Raw genomic sequence first — 13,037 nt, forward strand, 5'->3', positions numbered from 1 at the left:
AGGGCTCCTATACACAACTCCCACTATAGTCTTAGATCCTTTCCTATTTCTCAATTCAACCCATAAGGTCTCTGTTGGCTGCTTACCTCTCGTTATATCCTCCTTTATCATTGAAGTGATTTCATCTCGAATCACTGAGGCTACTCCTCCCCCTCTTCCATTTTCCCTATCTCTCCTGTAGACCTTATAACCCGGTATATTTAGTTCCCAATCCTGACCATCCTGTAGCCATGTCTCAGTAATAGCTATCATGTCATACCCTCCAATTTGAATTTGAACCTGTAGTTCATTTAATTTATTCCTTATACTCCATGCATTTGTATATAGAACTTCTTAGTTGGGCCACACACCCTAGCCTGACCTTCAGCTTTGATGCTGGGTGAATCGCCTTACGCCTTCTAGTTTTCATTTTATCTGTAGTGTCTAAAGTACACTTTCTTTCTGCTGCTCTGCGCTTTTCCCTTTCACTTGTTCCTGAACAACTGTTTGTACTATTTGTATTGTAAATTTCCCCTGGGTCTTCCCCTCTCTTGCTGCTCTCAACTTTACTCCCTTCTGACTCCCCTCTCAAGTTCCCATCCCCCTGCCACTCCAGTTTAAACCTTCCCCAACAGCACTAGCAAACACCCCCTCGAGGACATTGGTACCGGTCCTGCTCGGGTGTAACCCGTCCCGCTTGTACAGGTCCCACCTTCCCCAGAACCAGTCCCAATGTCCCAGGAATCTAAATCCCTCCCTCCTACACCATCCCTGCAGCCACGCATTCATCCGGTCTATTCTTCTGTTCCTGTACTCACTGGCACTGGTAGTAATCCTGAGATCACTACCTTTGAAGACCTGCTTTTTAATTTATCTCCTAACTCCTTGAATTCACCTTGCAGGACCTCATCCCTTTTTTTTTAAAACCTATGTCGTTGGTACCGATATGGACCACGACTACTGGCTGTTCACCCTCCCCCTCCAGAATGTCCTACAGCCGCTCCGCAACATCCTTGACCCTAGCACCAGGGAGGCAACATACCATCCTGGAGTCACGTTTGTGGCCACAGAAACGCCTATCTGTTCCCCTTACAATTGAATCCCCTATCACTATAGCCCTGCCACTCTTCCTCCCCTCCTGTGCAACAGAGCCACCCGTGGTGCCACGAACTTGGCTCTTGCTGCTTTCCCCTGATAAGCCATCTCCCCCAACAGTATCCAAAGCGGTATATCTGTTTGAGAGGGATATGGCCCCAGGGGACTCCTGCTCTACCTGCCTAGTCCTTTTACTCTGCCTGGCGGTCACCCATTTCCTTTCTGCCTGCGTAATCTTTACCTGAGGTGTGCCACCTCACTGAACGTGTTATCCACGATAGTCTCAGCATCATGGATGCTCCACAGCGAATCCATCCGCAGCTCCAGCTCCAAAATGCGGTTAGCCAGTAGCTGCAGCTGGAAACACTTTCTGCACACATGGTCGCCAGGGACACCGATAGCGTCCATGACTTCCCACATAGTGCAGGAGGAGCATATCACGGGTGCGAGCTGTGCTGCCATCCTTCTGTGCTGTGAAATTCTTTGATTCTACAACCTTTTAAAGATCAAGAGCTGAAAAGTTGTACAGCAATAAAGAACAAGCGTTATAGTGTACCAGTATGTTCAGCGGTATTCTCACTGTAACTACAAGTATACCAAGCAACAAATTTTGAAAACTAGCCCATGACTTTTGATATTTATTTCCAATTATTGACTTGAACCCTGGATTGTGCTATCTTTTTGTCTCTCTGCTTTCCCTATAATTCCCTTTCTCACAATACCCCTCACTTATACTCTCTCAGTTCCTTTCGTAAACAACCCCTCTCTCCATATCATTCATATTCCATCTCATCTTGTTACCCCCTGCTCCTTGTTCATTTCCTCTCTCATTCACTTTATCCTGTTTCCTTTTATTCCGTCAATTTGAAAACCTGTATTATGATTAGTACAAAAACAATAAATTCACATTCACTTGGCAGTTAATTGATTCTTGGTCTTCATTTTACTTCACATGGTGTAGAGGCATAAATTAAAAATCATTAAGATGGTTGCAATCAGAAAATCAGTGAAAAATCCAATTGCTAAACAAATCTTTTCTCACATTTTCTAAACAGTTGCATTATGATAAGGGTATCCTCCACTCTTTTTCAAATTGTAAAATTAGCCTCTGTTCCATCAAATTTAAATGAAGGGTAAAATCTGGCTTTGCGGTATTAGCACTTTTTAAATTAGATTTGCTTTAAGAGTTCTTGCACAAAGCAAAGCAAAAATCCCTGTTACCCACACATAGTGTTCTGCTGGAACCAGCAAATTACAGTGGTAGTGGTTGTTGGAAGCCAATCATTTCAGCAGGAGTTCCTCAGGGCAGTGTCCTCGGCCCAACCATCTTCAGCTGCTTCATCAATGACCATCCCTCCATCATAAGGTCAGAAATGGGGATGTTTCCTAATGACTGCAGTGTTCAGTTCCATTCGCAGCCCCTCAGATAATTAACTCGTCCATGCCCGCATGCAGCAAGACCTGGTAGAGGTTGGTAGAGGTCGCGAGTTAGGGAGGTGCTGTTGAAGTCTTGGCGAGTTGCTGCAGTGCATCCTGTAGATGGTACACACCGCAGCTACGTTGCACCGATGGTGAAGGGAGTGAATGCTTAGGGTGGTGGATGGGGTGCCAATCAAGCGGGCTGCTTTGTCCTGGATGATGTCGAGCTTCTTGAGTGTTGTTGGAGCTGCACTCATCCAGGCAAGTGGAGAGTATTTCATCACACTCCTGACTTGTGCCTTGTAGATGGTGGAAAGACTTTGGGGAGTCAGGAGGTGAGTCACTCACTGCAGAATACCCAGCCTCTGACCTGCGCTTGTAGCCAAAGTATTTATGTGGCTGGTCCAGTTAAGTTTCTGGTCAATGGTGACCCCCAAGATGTTGATGGTGGAGGATTCGGCAATGGTAATGCCGTTGAATGTCAAGGGGAGGTGGTTAGACTCTCTCTTGTTGGAGATGGTCATTGCCTGGCGCGAATGTTACTTGCCACTTAGCAGCCCAAGCCTGGATGTTGTCCAGGTCTTGCTGCATGCAGGCACGGACTGCTTCATTATCTGATGGGTTGCGAATGGAACTGAACACTGTGCAATCATCAGCGAACATCCCCATTTCTGACCTTATGATGGAGGGGAGGTCATTGGTGAAGCAGCTGAAGATGGTTGGGCCTAGGACACTGCCCTGAGGAACTCCTAGAAGGACAAGGACATCAGGCACATGAGAACAACGCCTCCTGCACGTTCCCCTCCAAGTCACACACCCCATCCCAACTTGGAAACATATTGCCGTTCCTTCATCGTCGCTGGGTCAAGATCCTGGAACTCCCTACCTAACACCTGTGGGAGAACCTTCACCACACGGACTGCAGCAATTCAAGGTGGTGGCTCACCACCACCTTCTCAAGGACAATTAGGGATGAGCAATAAATGCTGGCCTTGCCAGCGATGCCCACATCCCATGAACGAATAAAAAAACTGATTGAAGCAATTTTTGTGGTTGGCAGCAGATTTAAAATTGTGTATAAGAGTAGATTTACTTTTAACAGAATGGAATCATACTCTATATTTAATGATGCAACAGAATTTGGAGCATTTTCAAATTCAAAAACTGGTCTTCCAACTGCAGTATAAACAGATCACTTCCGACTCGTGGCTGAAGTTGGGATCTTTGAATGCTTTAATTAGCCAACCCACTCACTTAATCCCTATGTGGTTAATTGATAAAATTTGATTGGTTTGGTTACTCTTGTCATTTCTCTGCACAGGTCAATTTAGCCCATCACATTGTCGTATAGTCCTTTCCATAATTCAGCTCAAATATTTTATAGCGTATTGCCATTTTCAACACCAACTATTTTCTGTCGCCCCATCTTCATAATCTGTTTTTGGTGAGTGCAGTTCAATTATGTTAATGTTGAATGGTTTTGTTTTCAATTTCACTAAAATTATCCTGTCTGAGAAACAACAATAACTTGCAGTTATGTTTCCCCAATAACCTTTCAAGCTCTTGACTACCTCTAGGTCTCGGATAATCTGCACATTATTTCTATGCGCTTCTCCTCCAGAGTAGATTAACTGGTACTCTTTATAAGTGATTAAAAGGGAAAGAAAACAGAGGGAAAGAGCACAAAACAATCTTGTCCTTGAGCTGTTGTTTCTGAAGAGATCCAAATCAACAGCCAACATGGATAAAAGAGCAAAAGTTCACCCTGGTTTTTATCATTTTATAATGATTTAACTTGCAGCACGTCAACCTCCTGACCCAGAAACCTGTCCCCACTGGGTGTTTAAAAAAAATCCTAAACTCGATATATCTGCAACTTCAAAAACTTATGACTAATGTGCTACTCATCATTGTTTTTAAACAATTCCTACATTTAAAACAAAACAAATAATCTTCCTGAAATGTACAAAATAATTTAGCATCAATGTGTAATTGACTATAATTCAATTACAAATTACAATAATTGAATGGCTACTTGGGCATCAATTGAAGAGAAAATGTCTATCAGGGAAACAGTTATCCCGAGTCACGATTTCTAAAAAGAAACTTCCTCTTGGCATAATATGTTAAAAGGAGGAAAGATTATAGCAAAGTAGGTAGAATAAAACCCAGAGTACAAACGCTCCGATTGAAAATAGCACAAAAATCTGTGGTAGACTAATGCATTACGAATTGACAGAAAATACATTTCATGGATGAAGATCTTCTGTTTAGATGAATTAACTGAAAAAGCACAGAGGCGGCAAAAGATGTTCAGTAAAATCTTATATAAATCCTTGCACATTGTTTGATTAACCAAAAATTGGAGGATGAGGGTAAACACCCCTTTCCTCAGGAAGGATGACTTTTACATGTCTTCTTTCCAGTGGCAGAAAAGTACTGCTGTTTCTTCAATAAACTAGGCATAACATCTATTTCATAGACTAAAACTTTCCATTTAAAATAAAAATTAAATTACTGCACTGTAGAACATTTTAGAATATCCAGCATTATGTGAAAAGCCTTTATTGTGCCTGATCTTAAACCCAATAACATGTCTGCAATGTTATACAGTAGTAAGATGTCATTCCAATGTAATGCCAGCCCAAAATGTGTTACTACTTTGTAATAAAGTGTAGACTATGTATTACCCTTCATCATATATTTCTTAGCAATTTTCATTTTTTTTTGCCAGCAGGGCTATTATGACAGACTTATGGACAAAAAACTCCTTGTGCACCACATGATTTGACCAAAACGTGATTTTGCTGAAAGATACAGAGTAACATCAGTTTGTGCACATAGAAATTTCAGTAGAGGAAGTCATTCAGCCCATACTGTCTGTTCTGTTGCTCACTCCCCCTTTAAGATGCCCACATTAATCTTTTTTCCCAGCTCTTCCCACATACCCTTTAAGATCTTTCCAAGTGTTTATCCAATTCCTCTTAAACATAAATGAATGAATTGACCGCAATAGTCACTTGTGGCAATGTATTCCTTACTCTAATAACTTTGCATGAAAAAAATTCCTTCTAACCTCCCTCTTGTTACTGATTTGCCAGCCAGTAGAAATAATACCTCACCATAATTTTACCCATCTGGAATGTGCATACTTTCAATGTCATACACAAAATATGATTTGGTCTTTTAAAAGATTATACAGTCACACTTATTTTTCTGTTCTTTTACTAATTTGGGAACTTACCTATTGAAACTCACTTAAATTATACTTAAATCAGGAATCTGTAAATTTTTACAACTGGTAATAGGTCTGATCACGCAATCTATGTAATTTTCAGAATACTCCTTGACGAATAAAAGCAGAGATTTGATAAAATCCTTGCAGTTGTAAAATATAGAATGCAGTGACATATGAAATGTTTGACAGGCAGTGCATTTATATTCTTGTAGGTTAATGGTGATCAGTTTAAAAAAGGAATAAAATTAAATGTTTAAAATGGTGGCGTGTCCCACTCAAAACCCTGGCACAAATACTATTGTTAAAGCAATATTGAAGTCATGGATATCAAGCTAGCAAATGGATGTCCAAATTTGGCCAACTACACAGCATTGCACAACATAATGGAAAGGGTGAAAAAGCTATACTTAATAAAGAGGGAGACTGGGGAACATCTCAGTTTAAAACAAACTACATGATCAATGCATGACAATTTGAATACAAATAAATAAAAAAGGTAGAGTGAAATATGTCCCTCTTAAATGTCAGCATGTATCCATAATTATCAAATGAATGCACCAAGAGCACTTCAGTCAATAGGCTACAACACGACTAAAAATGACCAAATCCCCAAAACCTTGGTGATACATCAGTCGGTTTCTCCATTGACAATACTGTACTTATACTATTTGTGTAGAACAACTACTTCAGATCAGGCCAGTTTTAGGGGCCTGCAACCCTAGGGTCTTAAGAGGTTACAAAAGACCAAAATAAAAAAAAACAATTTCTCCTGGTGAAAGACCAGAAAATAAATATATTATAGTTTCTACTGCATGCAGTTAAACCTAGAAAATGAATCATAAATTATTAGATTGAAGGAAGGATGCAATAATAACAGCAGCAGTGCTACATTTAAAATTAGACCAGGTCCAAATTCATTATGTGATATTGCAATACAACCAAATTATTATATATTTTAGTTACATTTCTTCAGGTATCATTTTAGTTCCCACTATAAATGTGCTACACCCCAAACCATTATAACTAAAAATGTAACATTGGGAAGATGTAATACAGCTGTAAAATGTTAAGGAAACATTTTAATGTTTAATCGCTAACGTAAACCCTGCTTAAGGAAGCAGTCCTAAAAAGGCATACAACCAAAATGTATTCAAGAACCGATAGTCTTGAGGCGAAACATGTTTGAACTGGGGACATAACCCGGTGCCTGACTTACTGCTGGAACTTAACCCTCTTAACTTCAACCAGGTGGGGGTGGGAGGGGGAGGGGGAGGGGTCCTTGCCATCTACACTGAAACAACTCCGCAGCAAAACGTGCAATTACTGTACCTCACAGCGACTCCATTGCACCAGCAGTACGTGTTATGAGCAATCGACTATTATAACGAAGGAAAGTGCGCTGTGCACCCGAGATTGTCGCTAATGAATTAGCCAGAAAGGCCTCAGCCTTCCTCAGGGCGGGCTGAATTTAATTACGTACCTCACCACATCCGCTGGAAGGAAGTGCAAAGTTTTTAAACTATATATATATATATTAAAAAAAACAACCTCCTCGTCACAGAAATAAAACGAGGTAACCGTGACCCCTAAGTAACGTGAACGAGGAACATTCGCCGACAATCTGTCACGGTCCGGATGCCATGGTTGCTCCAGCACCGCAAAACACTCAGGTACGTCACGTCACGACGTCCCCACAACCATCCCACCAACTGGCAACGGTGCAACCAAACCTGACCAGCGAGGGGCCCCCGAGAGATTTGATTGACAGTCGAACTGACCACTGGTGTCATCAGTCCTGCTCGCGACATTCGAAAGGGAAGACAAAGTTACCAATCACAGCGTCGGGGAGGCGGGAACTCGTTTATCAAGTTAGACTGGTCTGCAGTACTGCGCTCCAGTTTGCTGCAAGTATCGGTATCCGAAGTGAGAGGATGCGTGAGAACAGATGGTAAAGTCTCTCTTTGTAACTGTGCTTTCAGCAAATTTACACTTTATTAATTATCACGGGGAAAAAAAAATACGTAAAGTAATTAGGGAAGAGAACAGTTGTTCGCGTGCATAAAAGGTAACGGTTTTAAAGGGCAATGCCCCAGAACTGGCTCAGCTATTGGAGCTCCCATACTGACCCCAATATATGATGCAGTACCAGCTTTTGTACTACAGATTTTTATATTATAGATATCCCTCGCCATGCCCATTGTAGTGCCTCCTGTTGCTGATGCGTCCACAGTTGCAACCTCAATTGCTTCATCCCTGTCTCCCAGCCAACAATCTGCCCAATTCATTCCCCCCCCCCCACCCCCTCCTCTGTCCTTTTCCACTGGCCCTCTCAGTATTGTCCTCCAGAATGATTGCTTCCTTGCAAATAAGGCTGCCTCCATCTATTGACCCCCTGGGCTTGACAAAAACATGTCCCACTCCTTCCCCCTCACCAAAGTCCCACTGCCCAACTACACATTCCAACACATATTGAGGCTATCCATGCATCTTCCTCTAGTATTGCCGGGTCCTGGCCCATTGTGTGCCTCTGACATGTTTAGTGCTAGCCTGAAATACTCCTGTGGGCTCCACTTCCACCACTCCGGCATTACTGGATCTGACCCATTTTCTGCCCCCGCTATGCTTGGACTGCCAGATAGCCACCACATTGTCACCAGCCTCAAGGAAATTCGGGGTTATTAAGTACAAAAGTGAAGATGTAATGCTAAATAAATAATCAGTTAGTTAAAATAACTTATACAGATTTGGGCACCTACGATGGAGGCCATGGAGAGGATGCAGAAGAAATTCACTTTGATACCAGGGGTGAGAGGCTTTAGTTATGAGAAAAGACTAGAGAAACTGACTCTCTTTTGATTAGAACACTGATGGTTACAAGAAGATCTGATAGAGGTGTTCAAAATTCTGACTGGTTTTGATAAGGTAAATCAGGAAAAACTATTTCCACTGGTCAGTGAGTAGGTAATCAAAGGGCACACATTTGAGAACACAACTAAAAGAAAGAAATGAGAGGTTAGACAATTTTTTTATGCAGAGTTGTTAGAACATGCAGTATCCTCCCAGAAATAGTGATGGAAACAAAATCCATACCAGTCTTTAAGAGAGAAGAGGCTAAATATTTGAAAAAGAACAATTTTAAAGGGTATGGGGGCAGAGGAGATTGTGAGTAAATGAATAGCTCTTTCAGAGAGCCAGCACAGGCATGATTGGCTGAATGGCCTCCTCCTATGCTGTAAAATTCTATGATTCTATGTCCCAATGTGAGGTGTCTCAACGTAGTACACTGTTTGTGTGCCTGTAATATCTGCACAGGTACATTTGTCAAATCTACAGATCCCAGTGCAATTTATTATTTCATGGTAAGCCTTCTCAAATTATTAAAATTTGTTATGAGCCCGTAGGGCTGACACAAGCACGTAAATGTGTCTGGTATGTCTTCAGGCCATTGCTTCTAAGTTGAGATGTCCTGTATTTTGGAACCATGGAAGGAGTCATCAGTAGTGCCATCAAGCAATGCCTACTCACCAATAACTTGCTAACTCAGTGCAGTTTCCAACAGAGCCACTCAGTTTCTAACATCATCACGTCCATGATCCAGAAATGGACGCAGAGCTGAATACCAGAGCAGAGATGATAGTAGCTGCCTTCAACATCGAGGCAGCATTTGACTGAGTATGGCGCCAAGGAGCTTTAGCAAAACTGAAGTCAATGGAAGTAAAAAGGACAACCCTTCAGTGGCTGGAGTCATACCTGCACAAAGGAAGATGGTTGTGGTTGTCAGAGATCAGTCATCACTGCAGGAGTTCCTCAGGGAAGCATCCTCGGCCCAACCATCTTCAGCTGCTTCATCAATGACCTTCCCTCCCTCATAAGATTAGGAATGGGGCTATATGTTGGGATTCCACAGTGTTCTGCTACATCAGCAACTCCTCCAATAATGAAACAGCCCATGCCAATCCAAAGCAGGACCTGGACAACATCCAAGCTGACAAGTGGCAGGTAACATTTGTGCCACCTAAGTACCAGTTAATGCACATCTCAAACAAAAACAAGCCCGCCCACCTTGACCTTCAATGGCATCATCATCACTGAATCCCTCACCATCAACATCCTAGGGGTTACCATTGACCAGAAGCTGAATTGGACCAACCATATCAACACTGGGCAGAAGCTGGGCACTCTGCGACAAGTGCCTCACCTCCTGACTCATTGAAGCTTCTCCACCATCTACAAGGCTCAAGTCAGGAATGTGGTGGAATCCTCACCACTCGCCTGGGTGGGTGCAGCCACAACAACACTCAAGAAGCTTGACATCACCCAGGACAAAGCAGTCTGCTTGATTGGTGTCCCTATCACTGGACTATATACCACCACTCCATTGCCAGTGCACTATGGCAGCAGTACATGCTATCTACAGGATTCACTGCAGCAAGTCAGCAATATTACTTCAACCACACCTTCTTCCTTTGCGACGTCTAACACCAAGAAAAACAAAAGCAGCAATGTCATGGGAATACCATTAGCTCAAAGGTCCCTTTCAAGTCACACACCATTGTGACTTGGACATTATTGCCATTCTTTTATTTTCACTGGGTCAACATCCTGGAATTCCCCACTTAACAGCATTGTGGAAGCACCATCAGCACAATGACTGCAGCATTTCAAGAAGGCCCACCATCACCTTCTCAGGATGACCAGGGAGGAACAACGAATGCCAAATCCTGAGACCAAAAATATCTATATTTTTAATTTTATAGCACAATAAAAAATTTTATAAGAAATTTTACAGCACTAAATGGCCTTTTAGTCCATTATGTCGGTGTTGGATTTTTGCTGGAGCAATCTAAAACTGATCCAACTGCCCTGCTGTCTCCCCAGAGCCCTGTCTATTTCTCTGCTGCAAATATTTATCCAATTTTTCCTTAAAATGATAGTCAGTGACAAAAATTAATATATTATGGACCCGTTTCTTGCCCAAAAAACGGGCAAATTGAAGTCCAATTACACCCCTATATATTTGAACCCCTCATTCTCTCTTTTCATTCACACCTTTCAGTGTCTTTCCATTGAATGTATACTTCCATCCCTTGTTTATCCTTCCAAGATATATTACCTCACATTTACCCACATTAAATTTCATCCGCCACCTCTCTGCCAATTCAGCTAATAGCTCTGATGGGGTGTCTACTGTTCTCCTGCCATAATTCTGTCCAACACCCCCCTCCTCCCCCACGTAGAAACAACATAAACAGGCATTTACCCTGTTTGCCTGGGTGTTCTGCCCCGTACTTTGGTGTTATCAGCAAATTTCAGTATGGTGCTTCCTATGCCCAAATTCAAGTCATCTGCATATACCGAGAACAAAAGTGAACCTAGCACTGATTCCTGGAGTGCACCACTTCCAACCTTTCTCCAAACCGAACAGCATCCATAGATTGTGTTCCAGTAAATATCTTGTTTCAACTAAATACGTTAGGGAAGACCAGGGATCACAATTTCAAATTATATAAGACCAGAACTAGGTTAGATGTCAGGAGGTGATTCTTTTCCCAGAGTATAGTGGACCTCTAGAACAGGCTGCTGGCTCTTGCGGTGGATGCCAATTCACTGAATTCCTTCATGCCAGAGCTGGACCTGTTTCTGGCTGGGGTGGAAATCACCTCGTACAAAAGGTACGTACTGCATGACATTAATCAGGGCCAAATGATCTCCTCGACTAGTTTTGATCGCTTAATGGGATTGGAGAGGAATTTTACAGATTTTTTTCCCCAAATTGGCCTGGGCTTTTATCTTTTTTTGCCTCTCCTAGGAGATCATGTGGCTTTCAAGTGGGGTATGGAGTCCAAATATTGTGATGCACAACGTAATACAGTTGTGTGGGGCTGGATGGAGTAGAGGGTCTTTTCCTGTCCCTCATTGTTTGTATGTTCGTACCTTTAACCTTCACAACTAGAATTCACCCTGAACATTCCTACTTTCCTTTTAATTATTTGTTTACTTTCATACTTATAAAAGGCCTTATGATTTTCTTTAATACTATCTGCTAACCTTTTTATATTTTTCCTTTTAGTTCTTCTAATCTCTCTACTTCCTCAGTACACTTTTTTCTTTCTCATAATTTTTATTAGTATTGTTAACCCTAAATTTATCGTATGCCTCCCTTTTGGGTTTCAGATTAGTTTTTATCTCTCTATTTATCCATGGAACTCTATTCTTTGATGTGCCCCATTTTCACTTTAGGGAATGATATCTATTTTATACTCTTTCATCTCATTTGAAGATCCATCACTGCTCATCCATTGTTCTGTTTGCTAATTTTTCTGTTCAGTTAATTTGGGCCAGATCTCTTCTTATCTCACTGAACTTTGCCTTTTTTCCAGTCCAGCACCTTTACCTATGACACTTCATTATCCTTTTTTATTCTTACATTGAACCTAACTATTTCATGATTGCTATTTCTGAATTGTTCTGGTATCAATTATTTGCCCCTTTTGATTTCCCAGAACTTAATAAAACAATATTTCCTTCCTTGTTGGACTAGAACAGTCAGCACGGATTTGTTAAGGGGAGGTCGTTTCTGACAAACTTGATTGAATTTTTTGAGGAGGTGACAAGGAGGGTCAATGAGGGTAGCGCAATTGATGTTGTCTACATGGATTTTAGCAAGGCTTTTGACAAGGTCCCACATTGCAGATTGGTCAAAAAAGTAAAGGCCCATGGAATCCAAGGGAATGTGGCAAATTGTATCCAAAATTGGCTCAGTGGCAGGAAGCAAAGGGTAATGGTTGACAGGTGTTTTTGCGACTGGAAGGCTGTTTTCAGTGGGGTGCCGCAGGGCTCAGTATAGGTCCTTTGCTTTTTGTGGTATACATTAACGATTTGGACTTAAACGTAGGGGGCATGATTAAGAAATTTGCAGATGACACAAAGATAGGCCTTGTGGTTGATAGTGAGGAGGAAAGCTGTAGACTGCAGGAAGATATCAATGGACTTGTCAGATGGGCAGAAAAGTGGCAAATGGAGTTCAATCTGGAGAACTGTGAGGTAATGCATTTGGGGAAAGCAAACAAGGCAAGGGAATACACAATAAATGGGAGGATACTGAGAGGTGTAGAGGAAGTGAGGGACCTTGGAGTGCATGTCCACAGATCCCTGAAGGTAGCAGGATGAGTAGATAAGGTGGTTAAGAAGGCATATGGAATGCTTTCCTTTATTAGCCGAGGCATAAAATATAAAAGCAGGGATGTTATGCTGGAACTCTATAAAACACTAGTTAGGCCACAGCTTGAGTACTCCGCACAGTTCT

General features: G+C 41.9%; 1 protein-coding gene across 4 annotated transcripts in view; it reads right to left on the reverse strand.

Annotated features, from left to right (window-relative positions):
- Window positions 1-7,377, reverse strand: part of LOC137332439 (mitogen-activated protein kinase 9) — a 94,087-nt gene extending 86,710 nt beyond the window's left edge. For all 4 annotated transcript variants that reach the window (XM_067996283.1, XM_067996282.1, XM_067996281.1 and 1 more), the window contains exon 1: window positions 7,212-7,377. The gene's annotated coding sequence lies outside the window, so the exon portion shown is untranslated. The remainder of the gene's footprint in view (window positions 1-7,211) is intronic.
- Between the last annotated feature and the right edge of the window lie 5,660 nt (window positions 7,378-13,037).

Source organism: Heptranchias perlo, chromosome 14 (genome assembly GCF_035084215.1).
Source record: "Heptranchias perlo isolate sHepPer1 chromosome 14, sHepPer1.hap1, whole genome shotgun sequence".
NCBI classification, from domain to species: Eukaryota; Metazoa; Chordata; class Chondrichthyes; order Hexanchiformes; family Hexanchidae; genus Heptranchias; species Heptranchias perlo.